Raw genomic sequence first — 17,843 nt, 5'->3', positions numbered from 1 at the left:
GTTGAGCTGGCTACCCCCACTTGGGATAGGTGTTCCACAGCAAGCACCTATTGTTCGTCGGAAGCCGTTTTTGCCCCAGGGGTCTCTGGGCTGTGTTCGTTGGGGTTGAACTCCTGCTAGCAAAACCGCCGGGTTGAGGGAAGGGTTCAGACTGTGCCTGGGCCCTGTGGTCTCTTCCAGGTCAATGTATGGCATTTCCTTCCCCTTGCCCCAGGCACCTGGGAGCATGTCTGCACGTGGAGAAAGACTTTCCCGTGGGAAGCCGGGTTTTGTCAAACGGGTCCCAGTGCTCTGCTCCTCTCTTTTCACTCCTGCTGCCAGAAGCCCAGGGAGGATGGGAGGGCTTAGAACATGGCTGGGCACTGTGGTTTCTTCCAGAGAAGTGGAGGGCATTTGCTTTATCTTGCCACAACCACTTGGGATAGGGTCTGCACCTCAGGAAAACTGTCTCCGTGGGAAGCCGGCTTTTTGCAAAGGGGTCTCAGGGCCGTGTGCCTCGGCTGTCCCTCCGGCTCCCCAAAGCACAGGGACGAGGTGAGGGGCTTAGACCATGCCTGGGCAATGTTGTTTCTTACACTGGGTGTGTGGCATTTTGTTGAGCTGGCTACCCCCACTTGGGATAGGTGTTCCACAGCAAGCACCTATTGTTCGTCGGAAGCCGTTTTGGCCCCAGGGGTCTCCGGGCTGTGTTCGTTGGGGTTGAACTCCTGCTAGCAAAACCGCCGGGTTGAGGGAAGGATTCAGACTGTGCCTGGGCCCTGTGGTCTCTTCCAGTTCTGTGTATGGCATTTCCTTCCCCTTGCCACAGGCACCTGGGAGCATGTCTGCACGTGGAGAAAGACTTTCCCGTGGGAAGCCGGTTTTTGTCAAACGGGTCCCCGTGCTCTGCTCCTCTCTTTTCACTCCTGCTGCCAGAAGCCCAGGGAGGATGGGAGGGCTTAGAACATGGCTGGGCACTGTGGTTTCTTCCAGAGAAGTGGAGGGCATTTGCTTTACCTTGCCACAACCACTTGGGATAGGGTCTGCACCTCAGGAAAACTCTTTCCATGGGAAGCCGGCTTTTGGCAAAGGGGTCTCAGGGCCGTGGGCCTCGGGTGTCCCTCCGGCTCCCCAAAGCACAGGGACGAGGTGAGGGGCTTAGACCAAGCCTGGGCAATGTTCTTTCTTACACCTGGGTGTGTGGCATTTTGTTGAGCTGGCTTCCCCCACTTAGGATAGGTGTTCCACAGCAAGCACCTACTGATCGTCGGAAGCCGTTTTTGCCCCAGGGGTCTCCGGGCTGTGTTCGTTGGGATTGAACTCCTGCTAGCCAAACCGCCGGGTTGAGGGAAGGGTTCAGACTGTGCCTGGGCCCTGTGATCTCTTCCAGGTCAGTGTATGGCATTTCCTTCCCCTTGCCCCAGGCACCTGGGAGCATGTCTGCACGTGGAGAAAGACTTTCCCGTGGGAAGCCGGTTTTTGTCAAACGGGTCCCCGTGCTCTGCTCCTCTCTTTTCACTCCTGCTGCCAGAAGCCCAGGGAGGATGGGAGGGCTTAGAACATGGCTGGGCACTGTGGTTTCTTCCAGAGAAGTGGAGGGCAATTGCTTTCCCTTGCCACAACCACTTGGGATAGGGTCTGCACCTCAGGAAAACTGTCTCCGTGGGAAGCCGGCTTTTTGCAAAGGGGTCTCAGGGCCGTGTGCCTCGGCTGTCCCTCCGGCTCCCCAAAGCACAGGGACGAGGTGAGGGGCTTAGACCATGCCTGGGCAATGTTGTTTCTTACACCTGGGTGTGTGGCATTTTGTTGAGCTGGCTACCCCCACTTGGGATAGCTGTTCCACAGCAAGCACCTATTGTTCGTCGGAAGTCGTTTTTGCCCCAGGGGTCTCCGGGCTGTGTTCGTTGGGGTTGAACTCCTGCTAGCAAAACCGCCGCGTTGAGGGAAGGGTTCAGACTGTGCTTGGGCCCTGTGGTCTCTTCCAGGTCAGTGTATGGCATTTCCTTCCCCTTGCCACAGGCACCTGGGAGCATGTCTGCACGTGGAGAAAGACTTTCCCGTGGGAAGCCGGTTTTTGTCAAACGGGTCCCAGTGCTCTGCTCCTCTCTTTTCACTCCTGCTGCCAGAAGCCCAGGGAGGACGGGAGGGCTTAGAACATGGCTGGGCACTGTGGTTTCTTCCAGAGAAGTGGAGGGCATTTGCTTTACCTTGGCACAACCACTTGGGATAGGGTCTGCACCTCAGGAAAACTGTCTCCGTGGGAAGCCGGCTTTTTGCAAAGGGGTCTCAGGGCCGTGTGCCTCGGCTGTCCCTCCGGCTCCCCAAAGCACAGGGACGAGGTGAGGGGCTTAGACCATGCCTGGGCAATGTTGTTTCTTACACCTGGGTGTGTGGCATTTTGTTGAGCTGGCTACCCCCACTTTGAATAGGTGTTCCACAGCAAGCACCTATTGTTCGTCGGAAGCCGTTTTTGCCCCAGGGGTCTCCGGGCTGTGTTCGTTGGGGTTGAACTCCTGCTAGCAAAACCGCCGGGTTGAGGGAAGGGTTCAGACTGTGCTTGGGCCCTGTGCTCTCTTCCAGGTCAGTGTATGGCATTTCCTTCCCCTTGCCACAGGCACCTGGGAGCATGTCTGCACGTGAAGAAAGACTTTCCCGTGGGAAGCCGGTTTTTGTCAAACGGGTCCCAGTGCTCTGCTCCTCTCTTTTCACTCCTGCTGCCAGAAGCCCAGGGAGGATGGGAGGGCTTAGAACATGGCTGGGCACTGTGGTTTCGTCCAGAGAAGTGGAGGGCATTTGCTTTACCTTGCCACAACCACTTGGGATAGGGTCTGCACCTCAGGAAAACTGTCTCCGTGGGAAGCCGGCTTTTTGCAAAGGGGTCTCAGGGCCGTGTGCCTCGGCTGTCCCTCCGGCTCCCGAAAGCACAGGGACGAGGTGAGGGGCTTAGACCATGCCTGGGCAATGTTTTTTCTTACACCTGGGTGTGTGGCATTTTTTTGAGCTGGCTACCCCCACTTGGGATAGGTGTTCCCCAGCAAGCACCTATTGTTCGTCGGAAGCCGTTTTTGCCCCAGGGGTCTCCGGGCTGTGTTCGTTGGGGTTGAACTCCTGCTAGCAAAACCGCCGGGTTGAGGGAAGGGTTCAGACTGTGCCTGGGCCCTGTGGTCTCTTCCAGGTCAGTGTATGGCATTTCCTTCCCCTTGCCCCAGGCACCTGGGAGCATGTCTGCACGTGGAGAAAGACTTTCCCGTGGGAAGCCGGTTTTTGTCAAACGGGTCCCCGTGCTCTGCTCCTCTCTTTTCACTCCTGCTGCCAGAAGCCCAGGGAGGATGGGAGGGCTTAGAACATGGCTGGGCACTGTGGTTTCTTCCAGAGAAGTGGAGGGCATTTGCTTTACCTTGCCACAACCACTTGGGATAGGGTCTGCACCTCAGGAAAACTGTCTCCGTGGGAAGCCGGCTTTTTGCAAAGGGGTCTGAGGGCCGTGTGCCTCGGCTGTCCCTCCGGCTCCCCAAAGCACAGGGACGAGGTGAGGGGCTTAGACCATGCCTGGGCAATGTTGTTTCTTACACCTGGGTGTGTGGCATTTGTTGAGCTTGCTACCCGCACTTGGGATAGGTGTTCCACAGCAAGCACCTATTGTTCGTCCGAAGCCGTTTTTGCCCCAGGGGTCTCCGGGCTGTGTTCGTTGGGGTTGAACTCCTGCTAGCAAAACCGCCGGGTTGAGGGAAGGGTTCAGACTGTGCCTGGGCCCTGTGGTCTCTTCCAGGTCAGTGTATGGCATTTCCTTCCCCTTGCCCCAGACACCTGGGAGCATGTCTGCACGTGGAGAAAGACTTTCCCGAGGGAAGCCGGTTTTTGTCAAACGGGTCCCAGTGCTCTGCTCCTCTCTTTCCACTCCTGCTGCCAGAAGCCCAGGGAGGATGGGAGGGCTTAGAACATGGCTGGGCACTGTGGTTTCTTCCAGAGAAGTGGAGGGCATTTGCTTTACCTTGCCACAACCACTAGGGATAGGGTCTGCACCTCAGGAAAACTGTCTCCGTGGGAAGCCGGCTTTTTGCAAAGGGGTCTCAGGGCCGTGGGCCTCGGGTGTCCCTCCGGCTCCCCAAAGCACAGGGACGAGGTGAGGGGCTTAGACCATGCCTGGGCAATGTTGTTTCTTACACATGGGTGTGTGGCATTTGTTGAGCTGGCTACCCCCACTTGGGATAGATGTTCCACAGCAAGCACCTATTGTTCTTCAGAAGCCGTTTTTGCCCCAGGGGTCTCCGGGCTGTGTTCGTTGGGGTTGAACTCCTGCTAGCAAAACCGCCGGGTTGAGAGAAGGGTTCAGACTGTGCCTGGGCCCTGTGGTCTCTTCCAGGTCAGTGTATGGCATTTCCTTCTCCTTGCCACAGGCACCTGGGTGCATGTCTGCACGTGGAGAAAGACTTTCCCGTGGGAAGCCGGGTTTTGTCAAACGGGTCCCCGTGCTCTGCTCCTCTCTTTTCACTCCTGCTGCCAGAAGCCCAGGGAGGATGGGAGGGCTTAGAACATGGCTGGGCACTGTGGCTTCTTCCAGAGAAGTGGAGGGCATTTGCTTTACCTTGCCACAACCACTTGGGATCGGGTCTGCACCTCAGGAAAACTGTTTCCGTGGGAAGCCGGCTTTTTGCAAAGGGGTCTCAGGACCGTGGGCCTCGGGTGTCCCTCCGCTTCCCCAAAGAAGAGGGACGAGGTGAGGGGCTTAGACCATGCCTGGGCAATGTTGTTTCTTACACCTGGGTGTGTGGCATTTTGTTGATCTGGCTACCCCCACTTGGGATAGGTGTTCCACAGCAAGCACCTATTGTTCGTCGGAAGCCGTTTTTGCCTCAGGTGTCTCCGGGCTGTGTTCGTTGGGGTCGAACTCCTGCTAGCAAAACCGCCGGGTTGAGGGAAGGGTTCAGACTGTGCCTGGGCCCTGTGGTCTCTTAGAGGTCAGTGTATGGCATTTCCTTCCCCTTGCCCCAGGCACCTGGGAGCATGTCTGCACGTGGAGAAAGATTTTCCCGTGGGAAGCCGCGTTTTGTCAAACGGGTCCCAGTTCTCTGCTCCTCTCTTTTCACTCCTGCTGCCAGAAGCCCAGGGAGGATGGGAGGGCTTAGAACATGGCTGGGCACTGTGGCTTCTTCCAGAGAAGTGGAGGGCATTTGCTTTACCTTGCCACAACCACTTGGGATCGGGTCTGCACCTCAGGAAAACTGTTTCCGTGGGAAGCCGGCTTTTTGCAAAGGGGTGTCAGGACCGTGGGCCTCGGGTGTCCCTCCGGCTCCCCAAAGCAGAGGGACGAGGTGAGGGGCTTAGACCATGCCTAGGCAATGTTGTTTCTTACACCTGGGTGTGTGGCATTTTGTTCAGCTGGCTACCCCCACTTGGGATAGGTGTTCCACAGCAAGGACCTATTGTTCGTCGGAAGCCGATTTTGCCCCAGGGGTCTCCGGGCTGTGTTCGTTGGGGTTGAACTCCTGCTAGCAAAACCGCCGGGTTGAGGGAAGGGTTCAGACTGTGCCTGGGCCCTGTGGTCTCTTCCAGGTCAGTGTATGGCATTTCCTTCTCCTTGCCACAGGCACCTGGTGCATGTCTGCACGTGGAGAAAGACTTTCCCGTGGGAAGCCGGGTTTTGTCAAACGGGTCCTAGGGCTCTGCTCCTCTCTATTCACTCCTGCTGCCAGAAGCCCAGGGAAGATGGGAGGGCTTAGAACATGGCGGTGCACTGTGGTTTCTTCCAGAGAAGTGGAGGGCATTTGCTTTACCTTGCCGCAACCACTTGGAATAGGGTCTGCACCTCAGGAAAACTGTCTCCGTGGGAAGCCGGCTTTTTGCAAAGGGGTCTCAGCGCCGTGTGCCTCGGCTCTCCCTCCGGCTCCCCAAAGCACAGGGACGAGGTGAGGGGCTTAGACCATGCCTGGGCAATGTTGTTTCTTACACATGGGTGTGTGGCATTTGTTGAGCTGGCTACCCCCACTTGGGATATGTTTTCCACAGCAAGCGCCTATTGTTCGTGGGAAGCCGTTTTTGCCTCAGTGGTCTCGGGGCTGTGTTCGTTGGGGTTGAACTCCTGCTACCAATACTGCCGGATTGAGGGAAGGGTTCAGACTGTGCCTGGGCCCTGTGGTCTCTTCCAGGTCAGTGTATGGCATTTCCGTCCCCTTGCCCCAGACACCTGGGTGCATGTCTGTACGTGGAGAAAGACTTTCCCGTGGGAAGCCGGTTTTTGTCAAACGGGTCCCAGTGCTCTGCTCCTCTCTTTTCACTCCTGCTGCCAGAAGCCCAGGGAGGATGGGAGGGCTTAGAACATGGCTGGGCACTGTGGTTTCTTCCAGAGAAGTGGAGGGCATTTGCTTTACCTTGCCACAACCACTTGGGATAGGGTCTGCACCTCAGGAAAACTGTCTCCGTGGGAAGCCGGCTTTTTGCAAAGGGGTCTCAGGGCCGTGTGCCTCGGCTGTCCCTCCGGCTCCCCAAAGCACAGGGACGAGGTGAGGGGCTTAGACCATGCCTGGGCAATGTTGTTTCTTACACTGGGTGTGTGGCATTTTGTTGAGCTGGCTACCCCCACTTGGGATAGGTGTTCCACAGCAAGCACCTATTGTTCGTCGGAAGCCGTTTTGACCCAGGGGTCTCCGGGCTGTGTTCGTTGGGGTTGAACTCCTGCTAGCAAAACCGCCGGGTTGAGGGAAGGATTCAGACTGTGCCTGGGCCCTGTGGTCTCTTCCAGTTCTGTGTATGGCATTTCCTTCCCCTTGCCACAGGCACCTGGGAGCATGTCTGCACGTGGAGAAAGACTTTCCCGTGGGAAGCCGGGTTTTGTCAAACGGGTCCCAGTGCTCTGCTCCTCTCTTTTCACTCCTGCTGCCAGAAGCCCAGGGAGGATGGGAGGGCTTAGAACATGGCTGGGCACTGTGGTTTCTTCCAGAGAAGTGGAGGGCATTTGCTTTACCTTGCCACAACCACTTGGGATAGGGTCTGCACCTCAGGAAACTCTTTCCATGGGAAGCCGGCTTTTTGCAAAGGGGTCTCAGGGCCGTGGGCCTCGGGTGTCCCTCCGGCTCCCCAAAGAACAGGGACGAGGTGAGGGGCTTAGACCAAGCCTGGGCAATGTTGTTTCTTACACCTGGGTGTGTGGCATTTTGTTGAGCTGGCTTCCCCCACTTAGGATAGGTGTTCCACAGCAAGCAGCTACTGATCGTCGGAAGCCGTTTTTTCCCCAGGGGTCTCCGGGCTGTGTTCGTTGGGATTGAACTCCTGCTAGCAAAACCGCCGGGTTGAGGGAAGGGTTCAGACTGTGCCTGGGCCCTGTGGTCTCTTCCAGGTCAGTGTATGGCATTTCCTTCCCCTTGCCCCAGGCACCTGGGAGCATGTCTGCACGTGGAGAAAGACTTTCCCGTGGGAAGCCGGGTTTTGTCAAACGGGTCCCGTGCTCTGCTCCTCTCTTTTCACTCCTGCTGCCAGAAGCCCAGGGAGGATGGGAGGGCTTAGAACATGGCTGGGCACTGTGGTTTCTTCCAGAGATGTGGAGGGCATTTGCTTTACCTTGCCACAACCACTTGGGATAGGGTCTGCACCTCAGGATAACTGTCTCCGTGGGAAGCCGGCTTTTTGCAAAGGGGGCTCAGGGCCGTGTGCCTCGGCTGTCCCTCCGGCTCCCCAAAGCACAGGGACGAGGTGAGGGGCTTAGACCATGCCTGGGCAATGTTGTTTCTTACACTGGGTGTGTGGCATTTTGTTGAGCTGGCTACCCCCACTTGGAATAGGTGTTCCACAGCAAGCACCTATTGTTCGTCGGAAGGCGTTTTGGCCCCAGGGGTCTCCGGGCTGTGTTCGTTGGGGTTGAACTCCTGCTAGCAAAACCGCCGGGTTGAGGGAAGGGTTCAGACTGTGCCTTGGCCCTGTGGTCTCTTCTAGTTCTGTGTATGGCATTTCCTTCCCCTTGCTACAGGCACCTGGGAGCATGTCTGCACGTGGAGAAAGACTTTCCCGTGGGAAGCCGGTTTTTGTCAAACGGGTCCCAGTGCTCTGCTCCTCTCTTTTCACTCCTGCTGCCAGAAGCCCAGGGAGGATGGGAGGGCTTAGAACATGGCTGGGCAGTGTGGTTTCTTCCAGAGATGTGGAGGGCATTTGCTTTACCTTGCCACAACCACTTGGGATAGGGTCTGCCCCTCAGGATAACTGTCTCCGTGGGAAGCCGGCTTTTTGCAAAGGGGGCTCAGGGCCGTGTGCCTCGGCTGTCCCTCCGGCTCCCCAAAGCACAGGGACGAGGTGAGGGGCTTAGACCATGCCTGGGCAATGTTGTTTCTTACACTGGGTGTGTGGCATTTTGTTGAGCTGGCTACCCCCACTTGGAATAGGTGTTCCACAGCAAGCACCTATTGTTCGTCGGAAGGCGTTTTGGCCCCAGGGGTCTCCGGGCTGTGTTCGTTGGGGTTGAACTCCTGCTAGCAAAACCGCCGGGTTGAGGGAAGGGTTCAGACTGTGCCTGGGCCCTGTGGTCTCTTCCAGTTCTGTGTATGGCATTTCCTTCCCCTTGCTACAGGCACCTGGGAGCATGTCTGCACGTGGAGAAAGACTTTCCCGTGGGAAGCCGGTTTTTGTCAAACGGGTCCCAGTGCTCTGCTCCTCTCTTTTCACTCCTGCTGCCAGAAGCCCAGGGAGGATGGGAGGGCTTAGAACATGGCTGGGCACTGTGGTTTCTTCCAGAGAAGTGGAGGGCATTTGCTTTACCTTGCCACAACCACTTGGGATAGGGTCTGCACCTCAGGAAAACTCTTTCCATGGGAAGCCGGCTTTTGGCAAAGGGGTCTCAGGGCCGTGGGCCTCGGGTGTCCCTCCGGCTCCCCAAAGCACAGGGACGAGGTGAGGGGCTTAGACCATGCCTGGGCAATGTTGTTTCTTACACCTGGGTGTGTGGCATTTGTTGAGCTGGCTACCCCCACTTGGGATAGATGTTCCACAGCAAGCACCTATTGTTCGTCAGAAGCCGTTTTTGCCCCAGGGGTCTCCGGGCTGTGTTCGTTGGGGTTGAACTCCTGCTAGCAAAACCGCCGGGTTGAGAGAAGGGTTCAGACTGTGCCTGGGCCCTGTGGTCTCTTCCAGGTCAGTGTATGGCATTTCCTTCTCCTTGCCACAGGCACCTGGGTGCATGTCTGCACGTGGAGAAAGACTTTCCCGTGGGAAGCCGGGTTTTGTCAAACGGGTCCCCGTGCTCTGCTCCTCTCTTTTCACTCCTGCTGCCAGAAGCCCAGGGAGGATGGGAGGGCTTAGAACATGGCTGGGCACTGTGGCTTCTTCCAGAGAAGTGGAGGGCATTTGCTTTACCTTGCCACAACCACTTGGGATCGGGTCTGCACCTCAGGAAAACTGTTTCCGTGGGAAGCCGGCTTTTTGCAAAGGGGTCTCAGGACCGTGGGCCTCGGGTGTCCCTCCGGCTCCCCAAAGAAGAGGGACGAGGTGAGGGGCTTAGACCATGCCTGGGCAATGTTGTTTCTTACACCTGGGTGTGTGGCATTTTGTTCAGCTGGCTACCCCCACTTGGGATAGGTGTTCCACAGCAAGCACCTATTGTTCGTCGGAAGCCGTTTTTGCCCCAGGGGTCTCCGGGCTGTGTTCTTTGGGGTTGAACTCCTGCTAGCAAAACCGCCGGGTTGAGGGAAGGGTTCAGACTGTGCCTGGGCCCTGTGGTCTCTTCCAGGTCAGTGTATGGCATTTCCTTCTCCTTGCCACAGGCACCTGGTGCATGTCTGCACGTGGAGAAAGACTTTCCCGTGGGAAGCCGGGTTTTGTCAAACGGGTCCTAGGGCTCTGCTCCTCTCTATTCACTCCTGCTGCCAGAAGCCCAGGGAAGATGGGAGGGCTTAGAACATGGCTGTGCACTGTGGTTTCTTCCAGAGAAGTGGAGGGCATTTGCTTTACCTTGCCGCAACCACTTGGAATAGGGTCTGCACCTCAGGAAAACTGTCTCCGTGGGAAGCCGGCTTTTTGCAAAGGGGTCTCAGGGCCGTGGGCCTCGGCTGTCCCTCCGGCTCCCCAAAGCACAGGGACGAGGTGAGGGGCTTAGACCATTGATGGGCAATGTTGTTTCTTACACCTGGGTGTGTGGCATTTTGTTGAGCTGGCTACCCCCACTTGGGATATGTTTTCCACAGCAAGCGCCTATTGTTCGTGGGAAGCCGTTTTTGCCTCAGTGGTCTCGGGGCTGTGTTCGTTGTGGTTGAACTCCTGCTACCAATACTGCCGGATTGAGGGAAGGGTTCAGACTGTGCCTGGGCCCTGTGGTCTCTTCCAGGTCAGTGTATGGCATTTCCGTCCCCTTGCCCCAGACACCTGGGTGCATGTCTGTACGTGGAGAAAGACTTTCCCGTGGGAAGCCGGTTTTTGTCAAACGGGTCCCAGTGCTCTGCTCCTCTCTTTTCACTCCTGCTGCCAGAAGCCCAGGGAGGATGGGAGGGCTTAGAACATGGCTGGGCACTGTGGTTTCTTCCAGAGAAGTGGAGGGCATTTGCTTTACCTTGCCACAACCACTTGGAATAGGGTCTGCACCTCAGGAAAACTGTCTCCGTGGGAAGCCGGCTTTTTGCAAAGGGGTCTCAGGGCCGTGGGCCTCGGCTGTCCCTCCGGCTCCCCAAAGGACAGGGACGAGGTGAGGGGCTTAGACCATGCCTGGGCAATGTTGTTTCTTACACCTGTGTGTGTGGCATTTGTTGAGCTGGCTACCCCCACTTGGGATAGGTGTTCCACAGCAAGCACCTATTGTTCGTCGGAAGCCGTTTTTGCCCCAGGGGTCTCCGTGCTGTGTTCGTTGGGGTTGAACTCCTGCTAGCAAAACCGCCGGGTTGAGGGAAGGGTTCAGACTGTGCCTGGGCCCTGTGGTCTCTTCCAGGTCAGTGTATGGCATTTCCTTCTCCTTGCCATAGGCACCTGGGTGCATGTCTGCACGTGGAGAAAGACTTTCCCGTGGGAATCCGGGTTTTGTCAAACGGGTCCCAGGGCTCTGCTCCTCTCTTTTCACTCCTGCTGCCAGAAGCCCAGGGAGGATGGGAGGGCTTAGAACATGGCTGTGCACTGTGGTTTCTTCCAGAGAAGTGGAGGGCATTTGCTTTACCTTGCCACAACCACTTGGGATAGGGTCTGCACCTCAGGAAAACTGTTTCCGTGGGAAGCCGGCTTTTTGCAAAGGCGTCTCAGGGCCGTGGGCCTCGGGTGTCCCTCCGGATCCCGAAAGCACAGGGACGAGGTGAGGGGCTTAGACCATGCCTGGGCAATGTTGTTTCTTACACCTGGGTGTGTGGTATTTTGTTGAGCTGGCTACCGCCACTTGGGATAGGTTTTCCACAGCAAGCGCCTATTGTTCGTTGGAAGCCGTTTTTGCCCCAGGGGTCTCCGTGCTGTGTTCGTTGGGGTTGAACTCCTGCTAGCAATACCGCCGGGTTGAGGGAAGGGTTCAGACTGTGCCTGGGCCCTGTGGTCTCTTCCAGGTCAGTGTATGGCATTTTCTTCCCCTTGCCCCAGACACCTGGGAGCATGTCTGCACGTGGAGAAAGACTTTCCCGTGGGAAGCCGGTTTTTGTCAAACGGGTCCCAGTGCTCTGCTCCTCTCTTTTCACTCCTGCTGCCAGAAGCCCAGGGAGGATGGGAGGGTTTAGAACATGGCTGGGCTCTGTGGTTTCTTCCAGAGAAGTGGAGGGCATTTGCTTTACTTTGCCACAACTACTTGGGATAGGGTCTGCACCTCAGGAAAACTGTTTTCGTGGGAAGCCGGCTTTTTGCAAAGGGGTCTCAGGGCAGTGGGCCTCGGCTGTCCCTCCGGCTCCCCAAAGCACAGGGACGAGGTGAGGGGCTTAGACCATGCCTGGGCAATGTTGTTTCTTACACCTGGGTGTGTGGCATTTTGTTGAGCTGGCTATACCCCCCCTTGGGATAGGTGTTCCACAGCAAGCACCTATTGTTCGTCGGAAGCTGATTTTGCCCCAGGGGTCTCCGGGCTGTGTTCCTTGGGGTTGAACTCCTGCTAGCAAAACCGCCGGGTTGAGGGAAGGGTTCAGACTGTTCCTGGTCCCTGTGGTCTCTTCCAGGTCAGTGTATGGCATTTCCTTCCCCTTGCCACAGGCACCTGGGAACATGTCTTCACGTGGAGAAGACTTTCCCGTGGGAAGCCGGGTTTTGTCAAACGGGTCCCAGTGCTCTGCTCCTCTCTTTTCACTCCTGCTGCCAGAAGCCCAGGGAGGATGGGAGGGCTTAGAACATGGCTGGGCACTGTGGTTTCTTCCAGAGAAGTGGAGGGCATTTGCTTTACCTTGCCACAACCACTTGGGATAGGGTCTGCACCTCAGGAAAACTGTCTCCGTGGGAAGCCGGCTTTTTGCAAACGGGTCTCAGGGCCGTGGGCCTCGGGTGTCCCTCCGGCTCCCCAAAGCACAGGGACGAGGTGAGGGGCTTAGACCATGCCTGGGCAATGTTGTTTCTTACACCTGGGTGTGTGGCATTTTGTTGAGCTGGCTACCCCACTTGGGATAGGTGTTCCACAGCAAGCGCCTATTTTTCGTCGGAAGCCGTTTTTGCCCCAGGGGTCTCCGGGCTGTGTTCCTTGGGGTCGAACTCCTGCTAGCAAAACCGCCGGGTTGAGGGAAGGGTTCAGACTGTGCCTGGGCCCTGTGGTCTCTTCCAGGTCAGTGTATGGCATTTCCTTCCCCTTGCCCCAGACACCTGGGAGCATGTCTGCACGTGGAGAAAGACTTTCCCGTGGGAAGCCGGGTTTTGTCAAACGGGTCCCAGTGCTCTGCTCCTCTCTTTTCACTCCTGCTGCCAGAAGCCCAGGGAGGATGGGAGGGCTTAGAACATGGCTGGGCACTGTGGTTTCTTCCAGAGAAGTGGAGGGCATTTGCTTTACCTTGCCACAATCACTTGGGATAGGGTCTGCACCTCAGGAAAACAGTCATCGTGGGAAGCCGGCTTTTTGCAAAGGGGTCTCAGGGCCGTGGGCCTCGGGTGTCCCTCCGGCTCCCCAAAGCACAGGGACGAGGTGAGGGGCTTAGACCATGCCTGGGCAATGTTGTTTCTTACACCTGGGTGTGTGGCATTTTGTTGAGCTGGCTACCCCCACTTGGGATAGGTTTTCCACAGCAAGCGCCTATTGTTCGTCGGAAGCCGTTTTTGCCCCAGGGGTCTCCGGGCTGTGTTCGTTGGGGTTGAACTCCTGCTAGCAAAACCGCCGGGTTGAGGGAAGGGTTCAGACTGTGCCTGGGCCCTGTGGTCTCTTCTAGGTCAGTGTATGGCATTTCCTTCCCGTTGCCACAGGCACCTGGGAGCATGTCTGCACGTGGAGAAAGACTTTCCCGTGGGAAGCCGGTTTTTGTCAAACGGGTCCCAGTGCTCTGCTCCTCTCTTTTCACTCCTGCTGCCAGAAGCCCAGGGAGGATGGGAGGGCTTAGAACATGGCTGTGCACTGTGGTTTCTTCCAGAGAAGTGGAGGGTATTAGCTTTACCTTGCCACAACCACTTGTGAGACGGTCTGCACCTCAGGAAAACTTTCTCCGTGGGAAGCCGGCTTTTTGCAAAGGGGTCTCAGGGCCTTGGGCCTCGTCTGTCCCTCCGGCTCCCCAAAGCACAGGGACGAGGTGAGGGGCTTAGACCATGGCTGGGCCATGTTGTTTCTTACACCTGGGTGTGTGGCATTTTGTTGAGCTGGCTACCCCCACTTTGGATAGGTGTTCCACAGCAAGCACCTATTGTTCGTCGGAAGCCGTTTTTGCCCCAGGGGTCTCCGGGCTGTGTTCGTTGGGGTTGAACTCCTGCTAGCAAAACCGCCGGGTGAGGGAAGGGTTCAGACTGTGCCTGGGCCCTGTGGTCTCTTCCAGGTCAGTGTATAGCATTTCCTTCCCCTTGCCACAGGCACCTGGGAGCATGTCTGCATGTGGAGAAAGACTTGCCCGTGGGAAGCCGGTTTTTGTCAAACGGGTCCCAGTGCTCTGTTCCTCTCTTTTCACTCCTGCTGCCAGAAGCCCAGGGAGGATGGGAGGGCTTAGAACATGGCTGGGCACTGTCGTTTCTTCCAGAGAAGTGGAGGGCATTTGCTTTACCTTGCCACAACCACTTGGGATAGGGTCTGCACCTCAGGAAAACTGTTTCCGTGGGAAGCCGGCTTTTTACAAAGGGGTCTCAGGGCCGTGGGCCTCGGGTGTCCCTCCGGTCCCCAAAGCACAGGGACGAGGTGAGGGGCTTAGACCATGGCTGGGCCATGTTGTTTCTTACACGTGGGTGTGTGGCATTTTGTTGAGCTGCCTACCCCCACTTGGGATAGGTTTTTCACAGCAGGCGCCTATTGTTCGTCGGAAGCCGTTTTTGCCCCAGGGGTCTCCGGGCTGTGTTCGTTGGGGTTAAACTCCTGCTAGCAAAACCGCCGGGTTGAGGGAAGGGTTCAGACTGTGCCTGGGCCCTGTGGTCTCTTGCAGGTCAGTGTATGGCATTTCCTTCCCCTTGCCACAGGCACCTGGGAGCATGTCTGCACGTGGAGAAAGACTTTCCCGTGGGAATCCGGTTTTTGTCAATCGGGTCCCAGTGCTCTGCTCCTCTCTTTTCACTCCTGCTGCCAGAAGCCCAGGGAGGATGGGAGGGCTTAGAACATGGCTGGGCACTGTGGTTTCTTCCAGAGAAGTGGTGGGCATTTGCTTTACCTTGCCACAACCACTTGTGATAGGGTCTGCACCTTAGGAAAACTGTTTCCGTTGGAAGTCTGCTTTTTGCCAAATGGGTCAGTGCTCTGGGGCTCGTGTTTCCCTCATGCTACCTAAAGCACAGTGACGATGTCAGGGCTTAGACCATGCCTGGGCAATGTTGTTTCTTACACATAAGTGTGTGGCATTCTGTTTACCTTGCTACAACCACTTTGGATAGGTTTTCCACATCAAGAACATATTTTTCGGCGGAAGCCGTTTCTGCCTCAAGTGTCCTGTGCTGTGTTCGTTCGGGTTTAACTTCTGCTAGCATAACCGCCGGGATGAGGGAAGGGCTCTGACTGTGCCTGGGCACTGTGGTCTCTTACAGATCAGTGTATGGCATTTACTTCACCTTGGCATAGGCACTTGTGAGCATGTTTGCACGTTACGAAAGATTTTTCCGTTGGAAGCCGGTTTTTGTCAATCTCATAGGGAAGAAACAGAAACTCTTTGGCATAACCTGACTCACCCAGCATCAGGAAAGCAGTTCCAGAACTCAGCCCAGGGCCCCTGTCACCTATCCAATTGAAGCCACCACCATGCCTCTATCGAAAGGAATTCCCAAAGGCTCTCCTCTGACTCCACCACCAAAGAAACAGCAGATTGAATATGGCACTTCAAAATATCGAGATGATACATCTAGTATAGATACACAAGGTTTGCCTTTATTTTTTTATTGTTTTTTATTACATAATGTTATAGTCTCCATACAGTACAGTAAATTTTGATGATACATTAGTTGCATATAACACCCAGTGCACCATGCAATATGTGCCCTCCTTACTACCCATCACCAGCCTATATTTTAAACAAGAAAATGCTGCTCTGAATAATTTTGAATTTTCCCTCGACCCCCATTGTAACTCTTGGGATGAAAAGACTAATCAGTGATGAAACATCACCTTTGACAATTGGAAAGACATCATCCATATTTGTATGTGACGACAAAAGGCCATCTAACACTAAATGGTGGCCACTCACCCATATCTTAGGCCCAACTGTATAAACACTGTCAAACGTATATCTTAAAAATAGACAAAGAGTAAACCTCACCTTCCCTTTCTAATGAAAGAGTGTTTCTAGGAAACAGCTGTTCAAAATACATTCATAAGCAGTCAATGAACAGAGAAAATGGGATCCCCTGCAAAGTGCTCCAAGCTCAGAAACTAAGTACCTCCTTCACCAAATTCAGAACGCTGACAACTATTACTTAAGTTTTACTTCATGGCTCAACTAGAGAAAAGAGAAAAACCCAGGAGATGGTGGGTTAATGAGAGGTTTTACTTCCAGTCCTGATGTGGATATGACATTTCTCCAAATGGACCTGCCGCTTTCTCTGAATGCTGGATCCCGTGTCAAGCTGCCTCACTGACTCAGATGCAGACGTTCAGAACGTCGGGTCTCGTGGAGCCAGAGCAGAGAAGTGTTGTCAAATGGGGAGAAGCAGCTCCTCGGACCTAAAGCCTGCACACCTGCTGTGGTTTCTGGGAGAAGGGGAAACATAGACTTGTCTTTTAGTAGTAATTATCTCCCAGCCCATTGCCACCATTCCCAGGAAACAGCTAGCACAATGCTGAAGTTGGGTAACGGCTCTGGGCCTTCCTAGCGCCACACCTGTGCCTGAGGGAACAGGGAATACCCTGCTGAACTCGGGGAACTGCTCAAGGTCCATTACCTGCACTGTGTCGGGGGACAGGGGCACCGCACTGAAGTTGGGGACTGTGCGGTCCTTTCTCTCGCTCTTCCTGGGGAACACGGGAAACCCTGGAATGTCTGCGAACCATCCCACAAAAGCTTTGCTGAGCGGGTGCCCTGGAGTTCCTGGGTCTGGGGTGTATGGCCAGTTGACGGATACTAGGCAGAAGAGACTTTCAAGGGAAAAAGGAAAGAAACCTGAGTCTCCATGATGAACTCTCTCAACATGCCCTTCCAGAACCCCGCCTCTTACCCAGGGTGCCCCTACTCCCAGAAAGCCCACCTATGGCCACACAGCATGCACTCACCCAGCCAGGAACTCCACAGGTCCACTCTCTCAAAACTCCACTTCCTTGGCTCCTGGTCTGCGTCCTTGGGCTGCTCCGGATCTGCACACAGAGACGTAGCTCCACCCCCATGGGGTGATTGCTTGGGGAGTATGATGCTTCCAACTCCTTGAATGCCAGGCAACCGGCCCCATGACTCACAACTCTGGGAGTGCAGAGGTCCAGGAGGCACCTCCTTGGCTAAACGCCCTGAGCAGGCATGACGGGGATCATGGGCAGGGCTGCAATCACACACACACACACACACACACACACACACACACACGGCCCCTTTCGCGGACCCCTCTAGCTGCAGACCACCCTCAGAGCCCTGCCCCTTCCCTTCTGCACCAACCCTTCCTGCAAGGGTGTGCCTGGTTCCTGGCAAGGTCAGCTGCTCTCAGACTGTTCCAGCCTTGGGCTTTAGGAAATGCAATGCTTTTATGCATATCCAAGGCAATTTTAAGCGCCAAAAGGAATGGTCCAAGCGGGAATAGCTTTGCCTTCTTGTCTCACCCATGGAGTGGATAGTGCTTCTCAGACCTTCAAAACATCCTTCTAGGGTGAGCCCATTTGTGCTGCAATCTATATACACATGCTTAGTTCTACAGGGAAGGAAGGAAAAGCCGGCCTTCTGTTCTGTCGCGGTTGTGAACCAGGAACATTTATTTTTCACTTGAAAACAGAGTGTTATTGTCGACACTAAATGAAGGAACCTTTTAAAACATTTTAGAGAGGAAGGAAGAGAGTTTTATTCAAACCCAAGTCAAAGACAGCTGCCTGGGAGACACAATCTTCACAAAGAAGGGAGTGCTCCAGGGAAGGAACATTTAGGGCAGGGTCATATATTTGTTCTGAGTTGTGCTACGTACAGTTATACATCACGATGAGGAAGAAGGTTCCAGAAAGTGACAGACTTTTTCTTATGTTTTCAGTATGTACAAATCAGTATGACTTTAATCTTATGGGAGCAAGAAAGGTTCTTTTGTGTTCTCACCTTGATGTTGGCAAAGGCATTTTTTGGTTCTCTTTTTCTTTTTGATGCATATGGACAATAAGTGCTGGGGGCAGAAATAGGGCCCATGCTTTGAGGGTTTGCCCAGTCATTTTGAGC

At 55.2% G+C, this 17,843-nt stretch overlaps 1 long non-coding RNA gene across 1 annotated transcript; it reads right to left on the bottom strand.

Moving 5' to 3' along the window:
• Positions 1-15,553: 15,553 nt before the first annotated feature.
• Positions 15,554-16,557, bottom strand: LOC130542706 (uncharacterized). Its single transcript, XR_008957421.1, has 2 exons — positions 16,384-16,557; positions 15,554-16,192 (listed from the first exon to the last, which is right to left on the bottom strand). It is a non-coding gene; the product is annotated as an uncharacterized LOC130542706 (long non-coding RNA).
• Between the last annotated feature and the right edge of the window lie 1,286 nt (positions 16,558-17,843).

Source organism: Ursus arctos, unplaced genomic scaffold (assembly GCF_023065955.2).
Source record: "Ursus arctos isolate Adak ecotype North America unplaced genomic scaffold, UrsArc2.0 scaffold_43, whole genome shotgun sequence".
Taxonomy (NCBI): domain Eukaryota; kingdom Metazoa; phylum Chordata; class Mammalia; order Carnivora; family Ursidae; genus Ursus; species Ursus arctos.
This window is presented reverse-complemented; position numbering and strand designations above follow the sequence as displayed.